The sequence below is a fragment of the Pongo abelii genome, chromosome 19, assembly GCF_028885655.2.
Source record: "Pongo abelii isolate AG06213 chromosome 19, NHGRI_mPonAbe1-v2.0_pri, whole genome shotgun sequence".
Lineage (NCBI taxonomy): Eukaryota > Metazoa > Chordata > Mammalia > Primates > Hominidae > Pongo > Pongo abelii.
In genome coordinates, this window is record NC_072004.2 from 90,318,875 (window position 1) to 90,331,172 (window position 12,298).

Sequence of the window (12,298 nt, forward strand, 5' to 3'; positions counted from 1 at the left end):
TTTCCTTGTGTTATCATAAATATAACATGATTGTGATACTGAGTTGTTTAATTTAAATCTAGCATATATTGCTACTGATAATAACAATGAAAAACGGTTTTGGTTTCCAGCAGGAAAGGAACCTGAACATGCACATGCTCTATTTCCTCTCCTCTTCGCCCATGTCTTCCCTCGAGGGCTGGGGGCCAGGGGAGTGGTGTTCCCTCCTAGCCCCACTCTGTAATACTGAACAGGCTGTGCAAAGGCTGTGGTGGGCACGGAAAGGGGGGTTTGGGGGCAACCCAGCCTGTCAGTTCTCTCTGACACCAGCTCAGGGCTGCCCAGGCCCGGCTGATGCCCACTGAGCCCTCCCTATCCCCAGATTCCCATCCGCCAGGTCCCTGGGCTGCTCCTGCACCCACTGGGCATTGAGCCCTGAGCTAAGTGCTTTACATGCATGCTCACAACTGGCCTGGAATGGGTGGCGGGGAGTGGCGTTCAATCATCCCCACTCACAGATGGAAACACTGAGGCTTGGAAAGCTGAGCTGGCCTTTCTAGAAAGTAGCAGAGCTATGCACTCAAACTGGACACCCCTGACCAGGAGGAGAGCCCACCCAGGCCCCTCAGCACCCTAGGTGCCCCAAGAGGTAGACTTGCCTCCACCCCATCCCATCAGTTCTTCTCCCACTACAGCCCACCGTATCCCCCAGGGCTGGGACCCCCAACAAGCCAGTCACCCAGAGAGAGGGTGGGGGAATCTCTCTGTAGAAACCCCCAGTTCAGGGTGAGGGTGGGGTGAGAGAAGATGGGGTGTCCAGGAGCTTCAATCTTCCAGTCTAAAGGAACTGGGGCCCTAAAAATAGATACCAGGGCAGAGGAGGAGTCGGAAAATAGACTCCAGCCGGGCGCGGTGGCTCACGCCTGTAATCCCAGCACTTTGGGAGGCCCAGGTGGGCAGATCACCTGAGGTTGGGAGTTGGAGACCAGCCTGACTCACACGGAGAAACCCCATCTCTACTAAAAATACAAAAATAGCCAGGCTTGGTGGCACGTGCCTATAATCCCAGCTACTTGGGAAGGCTGAGGCAGGAGAATCGCTTGAATCTGAGAGGTGGAGGTTGCGGTGAGCCGAGATCGCACCATTGCACTCCAGCCTGGGCAACAAGAGCAAAACTCCATCTCAAAAAAAAATTAAAAATTAAAAATTAAAAAAAATAAAAATAGAATCCAGCTGAAAGCGATGGAGCCCTCTGTGGGCGCGCACCCACACACACACACACACCTCTCTTCTGGGAAACTTGGAGGCACTGAATCAAAGACAGATGAGCAAAATCACAGACACACACTCAGCTCACAAATAAACACTACCAACCGGCATGGTGGCTCACGCCTGTAATCCCTGCACTTTGGGAGGCCTAGGCAGGCGGATTGCTTGAGGTCAGGAGTTCGAGACCAGCCTGGCCAACATGGTGAAACCTCATCTCTATTAAAAAAAATACAAAAAGTTAGCCGGGCATGGTGGCAGGGGCGCCTGTAATCCCAGCTACTCAGGAGGCTGAGGCAGGAGAATCACTTGAACCTGGGAGGCGGAGGTTGCAGTGAGCCGATATGGCACCACTGCACTCCAGCCTGGTTGACAGGGCCAGACTTTGTCTCGAAATAAAAAATAAACACAACCTCCAGGAAAGCTCTAACCCACTACACCCACCCCATGCTCACAGAGATGCACATGTCCTCACCCACGTCACACACACACACAGGCTGCACAGGCACACATGTGCACACACAAGCATACAGATGCAGTGGTGTATCCAGAGGAGGGAGGCGCCCAGGGACAGAGGGAGAGGAGAGGCAGCGAGTCCTGCCCGTTTCCCACCCCACCTCCCCATGTCCCACCAGTTGAGCTCGTGTTCCTGGCCTGTTCCTGGCAGCCCCTGTGCCAGGTGAGAGCCTGGAGAGATGGTTTGGTGAATGGGGTGGAAGAAGGCTTGGGCTGCCATGGAAAGAGCCAGAGTTTAAGGTTCAAATCCCACAGCCCCGATATTCTGCACTTCAAGGTTCAGAGAAATGACTTAACCTGCCTGAGTGCAGTTTCCTTATTAGAGAGGCAGGTCAATGAGACAGCTCTCATGTGTTTGCCGTACCTGGTATGTAGAAGGTGCTAGATACATGTTTTGAGAAGGGATCTAGCAGCCTGCAGCAATGTAAACGGACCAGACTATACATCCTAGCCGATGGACTTCCTAGCGGGTCATTTGCCATCCCCCACCTGAACCTCAGTTGCCGCATGTATAAAATGGGGCTAATCAATGATGCCTTCTGCCTGGTCTATCTTGGACGACTGTTGTGAGGCTCGAAAAAATGACACTGTGAGGGGTGGTTTGGTCCTGTGGGGGAGAGAGAGCCCCATGGGGCAGTGATGTTGGGGGCCAGGGAATCACTGGCAGCTACCGTTTCCCCCATCCCCTCTCCTCCGTGAGAACACCCCTCCCCAACCCGCCAAGGCACCCGCCAGTTATTGTTTGGGATCCAGTGGAGAAACTTCCCCAGGATGTGCATTTCCAAAGTATGGAAATGCTCCAGCCAGAGTGGTGTTGGGGGCCAGGGGTGGGGGATGCATTTTCACATGGGGGTTGGAAGGACTGCTCCCTGGAACTGCCTAGGACCCACCTGTTGAGCAGCTCGGCCAACCACAGATGCAAGGAACACCCCATGGCCAGTCTCAGACCAACAACAATCATGACCATTATTAACTGGTGCGTGCTAAATACCAGGGAGTGTGCTGAGTGCTTTCTATGCATCATCATTTCACCCTCCTAATAACCTATGGGGTTAATGCTGTTATTATAATACCTATTTTTACATATGATGAAACAGACTCAGAGAAGCTGGGTAACTTACCCAAGGCCACACAGCTGGAAAGGGGTGGAGCCAGTTTTGCTGCCCAAATCTGGCTGACCCCTGAGTCCTTGCCATCTCCCATACAACCTGGGCCAATCTCAGAGAAGGTCACAGACATAGCACACAGTGGAGGAACAGGGGTGCCATGCTGTTGGGGACTGGTCATAACATGGGGACAGAAGGCAGCGGGCACCATCAGGAGACCTAGTGCTGCCTTGCCCACTTGGTGACTCAGTGACCTTTGGCCAGCCCCTTCCCCTCTGGGCCTCAGTCACCTCATCTATAAAATGAGAGGGTTGGGCCATGTCCCCTGGAGGCCTTCTCTGCCTCTGATTCACTCCACCACCCCCACCTCCAGTAAGTCAGTCATCTCATGTAGGATGTGTTCATTTCACAGCTGTCTAACCAAGGCTTCTTAACCGATGAGGTTCCCGCACCTCTCCATGAACTACCTGGGGTATGAGCAAAATTGCACGAGTGTGTGTGCACAATTTGCATTTTTCTAGGAAAAACGTCCATATTTTCACCAGAGTCTGATCCCAAAAGGCTGAGAACCATTAATTATTCTATATTTTCAAAGTTTCCCTCATCGTTTTATTTTATTTTATTTATTTTTTGTTTTTGAGACTGAGTCTTGCTCTATCGTCCAGGCTGGAGTGCAGTGGCGCGATCTCGGCTCACTGCAGCCTCCGCCTCCCAGGTTTATGCGATTCTCGTTTCTCAGCCTTCCGAGTAGCTGGCATTACAGGTGCCTGCCACCACACCTGGCTAATTTTTATATTTTTAGTAGAGACGGAGTTTTACCATGTTGGTCAGGCTGGTCTTGAACTCCTGACCTCAAGTGATCCACCTGCCTTGGCCTCCCAAAATGTTAGGATTACAGGCATGAGCCACCACGCCTCGACTTTTTTTTTTTTTTTTTGGAGACTGGTCTCACTCTGTCACCCAGATTGGAGTGCAATGGTGTGATCATAGCTCACTGCAGCCTTGACCTTCCCAGCTCAAGCAATCCTCCCACCTCAGCCTCTTGAGTAGCTGGTGTGTTCGGAATTGGTGGGTTCTTGGTCTCACTGACTTCAAGAATGAAGCCTCGGACCCTCACGGTGAGCGTTACAGTTCTTAAAGGTGGCGTGTCCAGAGTTTGTTCCTTCTGATGCTCGGATGTGTTCAGAGTTTCTTCCTTCTGGTGGTTTCATGGTCTCGCTGGCTTCAGGAGTGAAGGTGCAGACCTTCGCAGTGAGTGTTACAGCTCTTAAAGTGGCATGTCCAGAGTTGTTCATTCCTCCCAGTGGGTTCATGGTCTCACTGGCCTCAGGAGAGAAGCTACAGACCTTTGTGGTGAGTGTTACAGCTCATAAAGGCAGTGCGGACCCAAAGAGTGAGGAGCAGCAAGATTTATTGCAAAGAGCGAAAGAAGAAAGCTTCCACAGTGTGGAAGGGGACCAAAACCGGTTGCCACTGCTGGCTTGGCAGCCTACTTTTATTCCTTTATCTGGCCCCACCCACATCCTGCTGATTGGTCCATTTTGCAGAGAGCTGATTGGTCTGTTTCACAGAGAGTTGATTGGTCCGTTTTGACAGGGTGCTGATGGGTGCATTTACAATCCCTGAGCTAGACACAAAAGTTCTCCAAGTCCCCACTAGATTAGCTCGACACAGAGCACTGATTGGTGCATTTACAAACCTTGAGCTAGACACAGGGTGCTGATTGTTGCATTTACAAACCTTGAGCTAGACACAGAGTGCTGATTGGTGTATTTACAATCCCTTAGCTAGACATAAAGATTCTCCAAGTCCCCACTAGATTAGCCAGATACAGAGTGCTGATTGGTGTGTTTACAAACCTTGAGCTAGACACAGAGTGCTGATTAGTGTATCTACACTGTCTTAGCTAGACATAAAGGTTCTCCAAGTCCCCACCAGATTAGCCAGATACAGAGTGCTGATTGGTGCATTCACAAACCTTGTGTTAGACATAGAGTGCTGATTGGTGCATTTACAAACCTCTAGCTAGACACAGAGTGCTGATTGGTGTATCTACAATCCCTTAGCTAGACATAAAGTTTCTCCAAGTCCCCGCTAGACTCAGGAGCCCAGCTGGCTTCACTTAGTGGATCCTGCACTGGGGCCACAGGCGGAGCTGCCTGCCAGTCCCACGCAATGCGCCCGCACTCCTCAGCCCTTGGACCGGGCGCCATGGAGCAGGCGACAGTGCTCGTTGGGGAGGCTTGGGCCGCACAGGAGCCCACAGCAGAGGGGAGGCTCAGGTATGGCGGGCTGCAGGTCCCGGGCCCTGCCCCGCAGGGAGGCAGCTGAGGCCTGGTGAGAATTTGAGTGCAGCACTGGTAGGCCGGCACTGCTGGGGGACTCGGCACACCCTCCGCAGCTGCTGGCCCAGGTGTTAAGCCCCTCACTGCCTGGGGCCTGGCGGCGCTGGCGGCCGCTCCGAGTGCGGGGCCCACCAAGCCCACGCCCACCCGGAACTCGCACTGGCCCACAAGCGCCATGTGCAGCCCCACTTCCCGCCCGCGCCTCTCCCTCCACACCTCCCCGCAAGCTGAGGGAGCCGGCTCCGGCCTCGGCCAGCCCTGAAAGGGGCTCCCACAGTGCAGCGGTGGGCTGAAGGGCTCCTCAAGCGTGGCCGCAGTGGGCGCCAAGGCAGCGCCGAGAGCAAGCGAGGGCTGCGAGGGCTGCCAGCACGCTGTCACCTCTCAATCCCCCCTGTAAACAGGACACCCCAACTGCTGTTGGGAATTTGGCCAATGACCGCTCTAGCTATTTCCTGCTGGATAGGGGGGATGAAGGTGCCCTGCAGCTCTAGTGTCCTCCAGAGGGGAGCTCTCTAGGCCAGTAAAAGTGCCAGTGGGTCAGTCCAGGGGTCCTCAGTAGAAGTTGTTAGTTGAACTCATTTGGGGTTCCATTTGTAAGACCATCTGTAGCTTGATGGCCTCGATTCTAGAGGAAACAAATTTGACAAGAAGATTAAAAATACAGGGCCCAAAGGCAAGTAACAGTAAGATGGCTGCCATGGGACCTAGAAAGGGGAGAAGCCATGTTGCCCAACTCCAGAAGTTGGTATAAGAATTTGAAAGGCATTGCCTGATTTCAGAAGACTTTTCCTGTAAATGCCAGGTGGCATCTCATACTATCCCTGACTGGTTAGTGTAAAAACAACACTCTTCCCCTAAGAAGGTGCAGAGTCCTCCTTTCTCAGCAGTGAGGTGGTCTAGGCCTCGGTGGTTTTGGAGAGTCACTGCTGCCAAAGAGTCTATTTGGAATTGTAGCGTAAGAATAGATTTCGTTATTTCTTGCAAACTGTCTGAGAAATCCTTTGAGAGTGTGTGGTAGTAGGATAATGAAGTAGATAAACCAGCTATTCCAGTTCCTGTAGCAGTAGCCATTCCTAACCCTATAAGTAGGGGTACTAGTTGTATGGCTCTGCACTGATGGACTTGAGCTTTGAGGAGTACTGATAAGAGTCTGATTTCCTGGGGCAATGTTAATGTTGGAACTTAGAAACACTAAGGTGCCAGTGCCGGTCCAGTTAGTGGGGAGGCAGATATCGGTCAATGTTCCACATAAGAAGAATATGCCTTGGCTGGGTAGACAGAATTTTACCTGGCTTTTAAAGGAATAGGGTACACTATTTTTTCTTTACTAGTTCTATCCCTCTCTTTCTGTCTTCAACTTCTTCTTTGTCTCTCTCTTTCTCTCTTTCTCTCTGACTCCCCCTTTGTCTCTTCCTCTCTTTCCTTATTTTTGTCTCTGTTTCTTCCTCTCTGTTTCTCTGACTTCCTGTCTCTTTCTCTCTTTCCTTTCTGCTGCCTCTGCCGGCTGCTTATGCTGCTGTTCTCCCCTCTCCTCCAGACATGCTGCCTTTAAGAACTGTAACACTCACCGTGAGGGTCCACAGCTTCATTCTTGAAGTCAGTGAGACCAAGAACCCACCAATTCCTGACACATTTTGGCGACCTCGAAGGGACTATCACCTATCACCAAGCGGTGAGACCATTGCCTATCACTGAGCAAAGGGACTATCGCCTATTGCCAAGCAGTGAGTACCATCGGACCCCTTTCGCTTGCTATTCTGTCCTATTTTTCCTTAGAATTTGGGGGCTAAATACCGGGCACCTGTCAGCCAGTTAGAATCCACTAGCATGGCCACTGGACTAAAGACATGGATGTCAGGCTTTCTGGGAAAGGGCTCTCTAACAATCCCCGACTCTTCGGAATTGGGAGCGTTGGTTTGCCTAGAACCAGCTTCTGCTTTTCCTGTACTTCTGGGCTGAGCCAAGGGTTGACAGAGAGGAAAGCCATGCAGCTCTGGGGTCCCAACAACAAGTTGGTTGACCCTGCGGCCATGAGCAGAACTCTCAAAGGCATGTCACCCAAGCAAGACTCGCCCATCTATCCTATCTATCCTGACCCTTGTCCCCTGGGTCCTAATGCTTGCCAGACAAACTTCCTCTCGCCTCTCTTCTGCGAGGTTAGTCGTGCTTCTAAAAATTGCTACCTGTCTCTGATGCTTTTCTAGTTTCTCCTATAAGAATGACTTCTAGTATAAACTCTGTTACCTTCTTTAGGCACCCAGGCTCACCAATCAGAAAGACATAATTTTTGCCCAAAGCCCCATCATAGTGGGGACTACCTGGAATTTTAGGATCCCTTCTCAGACAAACAGACCTAACAAAAGCTATTCCTGAAGCTAGGACATGGGGAGCCTCAGAAACTGTATGTTCCTGTTCATATAAGTGAGGGCAAAAGGTGTCACTCTTCCAACCCTGGAGATCCCTTCCCTCCCTCAGGGTATGGCCCTCCACTTCATTTTTGGGGCATAACATCTTTATAGGACATGGGTAAGGTCCCAATACTAACAGGAGAATGCTTGGGACGCTAACATGTTTTTGAGAATGCATAGGTAAGGGCCACTAAATCCGATTTTTCTCAGTCCTCCTTGTGGTCTAGGAGGACAGGCAAGGGTGCAGGTTTTCGAGAATGTATCGGTAAGCATGACTAAATCCAACCTTCTTCAGTCCTCCATGTGGTCTGGGAGGAAAGCTAGTGTTTCTGCTGCTGCGTCAGTGAGCGCAACTATTCCGATCAGCAGGGTCCAGGGACCATTGCAGGTTCTTGGGCAGGGGGAGAAACAAAAACCAAAACCACGGGCGGTTTTGTCTTTCAGATGGGAAACACTCAGGCATCAACAGGTTCACCCTTAAAATGCATCCTAAGCCACTGGGACCAATTTGACCCACAAACCCTGAAAAAGAGGCAGCTTATTTTTTTCTGCACTATGGCTTGGCCCCAATATTCTCTCTCTGATGGGGAAAAATGGCCACCTAAGGGAAGTACGAATTACGATACTATCCTGCAGCTTGACCTTTTCTGTAAGAGGGAAGGCAAATGGAGTGAAATACCTTATGTCCAAGCTTTCTTTTCATTGAGGGAGAATACACAACTATGCAAAGCTTGCAATTTACATCCCACAGGAGGACCTCTCAGCTTAACCCCATATCCTAGCCTCCCTATAGCTCCCCTTCCTATGAACGATAATCCTCCTCTAATCTCCCCTGCCCAGAAGGAAATAAGCAAAGAAATTTCCAAAGGACCACAAAAACCCCTGGGCTATCAGTTATGTCCCCTTCAAGCTGTAGGGGCAGGGGAATTTGGCCCAACCTGGGTACATGTCCCTTTCTCCCTCTCTGACTTAAAGCAGATCAAGGCAGACCTGGCGAAGTTTTCAGATGATCCTGATAGGTACATAGATGTCCTACAATGGCTGGGGCAAACCTTCGACCTCACTTGGAGAGATGTCATGCTACTGTTAGATCAAACCCTGGCCTTTAATGAAAAGAATGTGGCTTTAGCTGCAGCCCAAGAGTTTGGAGATACTTGGTATCTTAGTTAAGTAAATGATAGAATGACAGCCAAAGAAAGGGACAAATTCCCTACTGGTCAGCAAGCCATCCCCAGTATGGATCCCCACTGGGACCTTGACTCAGATCATGGGGACTGGGGTCGTAAACATCTGTTGACCTGTGTTCTAAAAGGACTAAGGAGAATTAGGAAAAAAACCCATGAATTATTCAATGATGTCCACCATAACTCAGGGAAAGGAATAAAATCCTTCTACCTTCCTCAAGCAGCTATGGGAGGCCTTAAGAAAATATTCTCCCCTGTCACCCGAATCACTCGAGGGTCAACTGATTCTAAAAGATAAGTTTACTACCCAATCAGCTGCAGATATCAGGAGAAAGCTCCAAAAGCAAGCCCTGGGCCCTGAACAAAATTTGGAGGCATTATTAAACCTGGCAACCTCGGTGTTCTATAATAGGGACCCAGAGGAACAGGCCTGAAAGGAAAAGCAAGATCAGAGAAAGGCCGCAGCCTTAGTCATGGCCCTCAGACAAACAAACCTTGGTGGCTCAGAGAGGACAGAAAATGGAGCAGGCCAATAACCCAGCAGGGCTTGTTATCAGTGTGGTTTACTAGGACACTTTAAAAAAGATTGTCCAATGAGAAACAAGCTGCCCCCTCGTCCATGTCCACTATGCCAAGGCAATCACTGGAAGGTGCACTGCCCCAGAGGATGAAGGTTCTCTGGGTCAGAAGCCCCCAACCAGATGATCTAACAACAGGACTGAGGGTGCCCGGGGCAAGCACCAGCTCATGTCATCACCCTCACTGAGCCCCGGGTATGTTTAACCATTGAGGGCCAGGAAATTTACTTCCTCCTGGACACTGGCGCGGCCTTCTCAGTGTTAATCTCCTGTCCTGGACGACTGTCCTCAAGGTCCATTGCCAGCTGAGGAATCCTGGGACAGCCTGTAACCAGGTATTTCTCCCACCTCCTCAGTTGTAATTGGGAGACTTTGCTCTTTTCACATGCCTTTCTTGTTATGCCTGAAAGTCCCACACCCTTATTAGGGAGGGATATATTAGCCAAGGCTGGAGCTGTTATCTACATGAATATGGGGAACAAGTTACCCATTTGTTGTCCCCTACTTGAGGAGGGAATCAACCCTGAAGTCTGGGCATTGGAAGGACAATTTGGAAGGGCAAAAAATGCCTGCCCAGTCCAAATCAGGTTAAAAGATCCCACCACTTTTCCTTATCAAAGACAATATCCCTTAAGGCCTGAAGCCCATAAAGGATTACAGAATATTGTTAAACATTTAAAGGCTCAAGGCTTAGTAAGGAAATGCAGCAGTCCCTGCAACACCCCAATTCTAGGAGTACAAAAACTGAAAGGTCAGTGGAGACTAGTGCAAGATCTTAGACTCATCAATGAGGCAGTAATTCCTCTATATCCAGTGGTACCCAACCCCTATACCCTGCTCTCTCAAATACCAGAGGAAGCAGAATGATTCATGGTTCTGGACCTCAAGGATGCCTTCTTCTGTATTCCCCTGCACTCTGACTCCCAGTTTCTCTTTGCCTTTGAGGATCCCACAGACCACACATCCCAACTTACGTGGACGGTATTGCCCCATGGGTTTAGGGATAGCCCTCATCTGCCTGGTGAGGCACTGGCCCAAGATCTAGGCCACCTCTCAAGTCCAGGCACTCTGGCCCTTCAATATGTGGATGATTTACTTTTGGCTACCAGTTCGGAAGCCTCATGCCAGCAGGCTACTCTAGATCTCTTGAACTTTCTAGCTAATCAAGGGTACAAGGTGTCTAGGTCAAAGGCCCAGCTTTGCCTACAGCAGGTCAAATATCTAGGCCTAATTTTAGCCAGAGGCACCAGGGCCCTCAACAAGGAATGAATACAGCGTATACTGGCTTATCCTCACCCTAAGACATTAAAACAATTGAGGGGGTTCTGTGGAATTACCAGCTTTTGCCGACTATGGATCCCCAGATACAGCAAGATAGCCAGGCCCCTCTATACTCTAATCAAGGAAACCCAGAAGGCAAATACTCATCTAGTAGAATGGGAACCAGAGGCAGAAACAGCCTTCAAAACCTTAAAGCAGGCCCTAGCACAAGCTCCAGCTTTAAGCCTTCTGACAGGACAAAACTTCTCTTTATATGTCACAGAGAGAGCAGGGATAGCTCTTGGAGTCCTTACTCAGACTCGTGGGACAACCCCACAACCAGTGGCATACCTAAGTAAGGAAATTAATGTAGTAGCAAAAGGCTGGCCTCACTGTTTAAGGGTAGTTGCAGCAGTGGCCATCTTAGTGTCAGAGGCTATCAAAATAATACAAGGAAAGGATCTCACTGTCTGGACTACTCATGATATAAACGGCATACTAGGTGCCAAAGGAAGTTTATGGCTATCAGACAACTGCCTACTTAGATACCAGGTGCTACTCCTTGAGGGACTGGTGATTCAAATATGCACATGCATGGCCCTCAACCCTGCCACTTTTCTCCCAGAGGATGGGGAACCAATCGAGCATGACTTTTATAGTCCAGACTTATGCCACCCGAGATGATCCCTTAGAAGTCCCCTTAGCTAATCCTGACCTTAACCTATATACCAATGGAAGTTCATTTGTGGAGAATGGGATATGAAGGGCAGGTTATGCCATAGTGATGTAACCATACTTGAAAGTAAGCCTCTTCCCCCAGGGACCAGTGCCCAGTTATCAGAACTAGTGGCACTTACCTGAGCCTTAGAACTGGGAAAGGGAAAAAGAATAAATGTGTGGGGACTTGGAGAACCTTTATGTCTAGCTAAGGGATTGTAGATACACCAATCAGCACTCTGTGTCTAGCTCAAGGTTTGTAAATGCACCAATCAGCACTCTGTATCTGGCTAATCTGGTGGGGACTTGGAGAATCTTTATGTCTAGCTAAGGGATTATACACCAATCAGCACTCTGTGTCTAACTCAAGGTTTGTAAATACACCAATCAGTGCTCTTTGTCTAGCTCATCTAGTGGGGAGTTGGAGAACTTTTGTGTCTAACTCAGGGATTGTAAACACACCAATCAGCACCCTGTAAAAACGGACCAATCAGCCCTCTGTAAAACAGACCAATCAGCTCTCTGTGAAATGGACCAATCAGCAGGATGTGGGTGGGGCCAGATAAAGGAATAAAAGCAGGCTGTCCGAGCAGCACTGGTAACCCACTGGGGTCCCCTTCCACACCGTGGAAGCTTTGTTCTTTCGCTCTTTGCAATAAATCTTGCTGCTACTCACTCTTTGGGTCTGCACTGCCTTTATGAGCTGTAACACTCACCGCGAAGGTCTGCAGCTTCACTCCTGAGGCCAGCGAGACCATGAACCCACCGGGAGGAATGAACAACTCTGAATGGGAGGAATGAACAACCCCAGACGCACCACCTTAAGAGCTGTAACACTCACTGCGAAGGTCTGCAGCTTCACTCCTAAAGCCAGCGAGACCACGAACCCACCAGAAGGAAGAAACTCCAAACACATCCGAACATCAGAAGGAACAAACT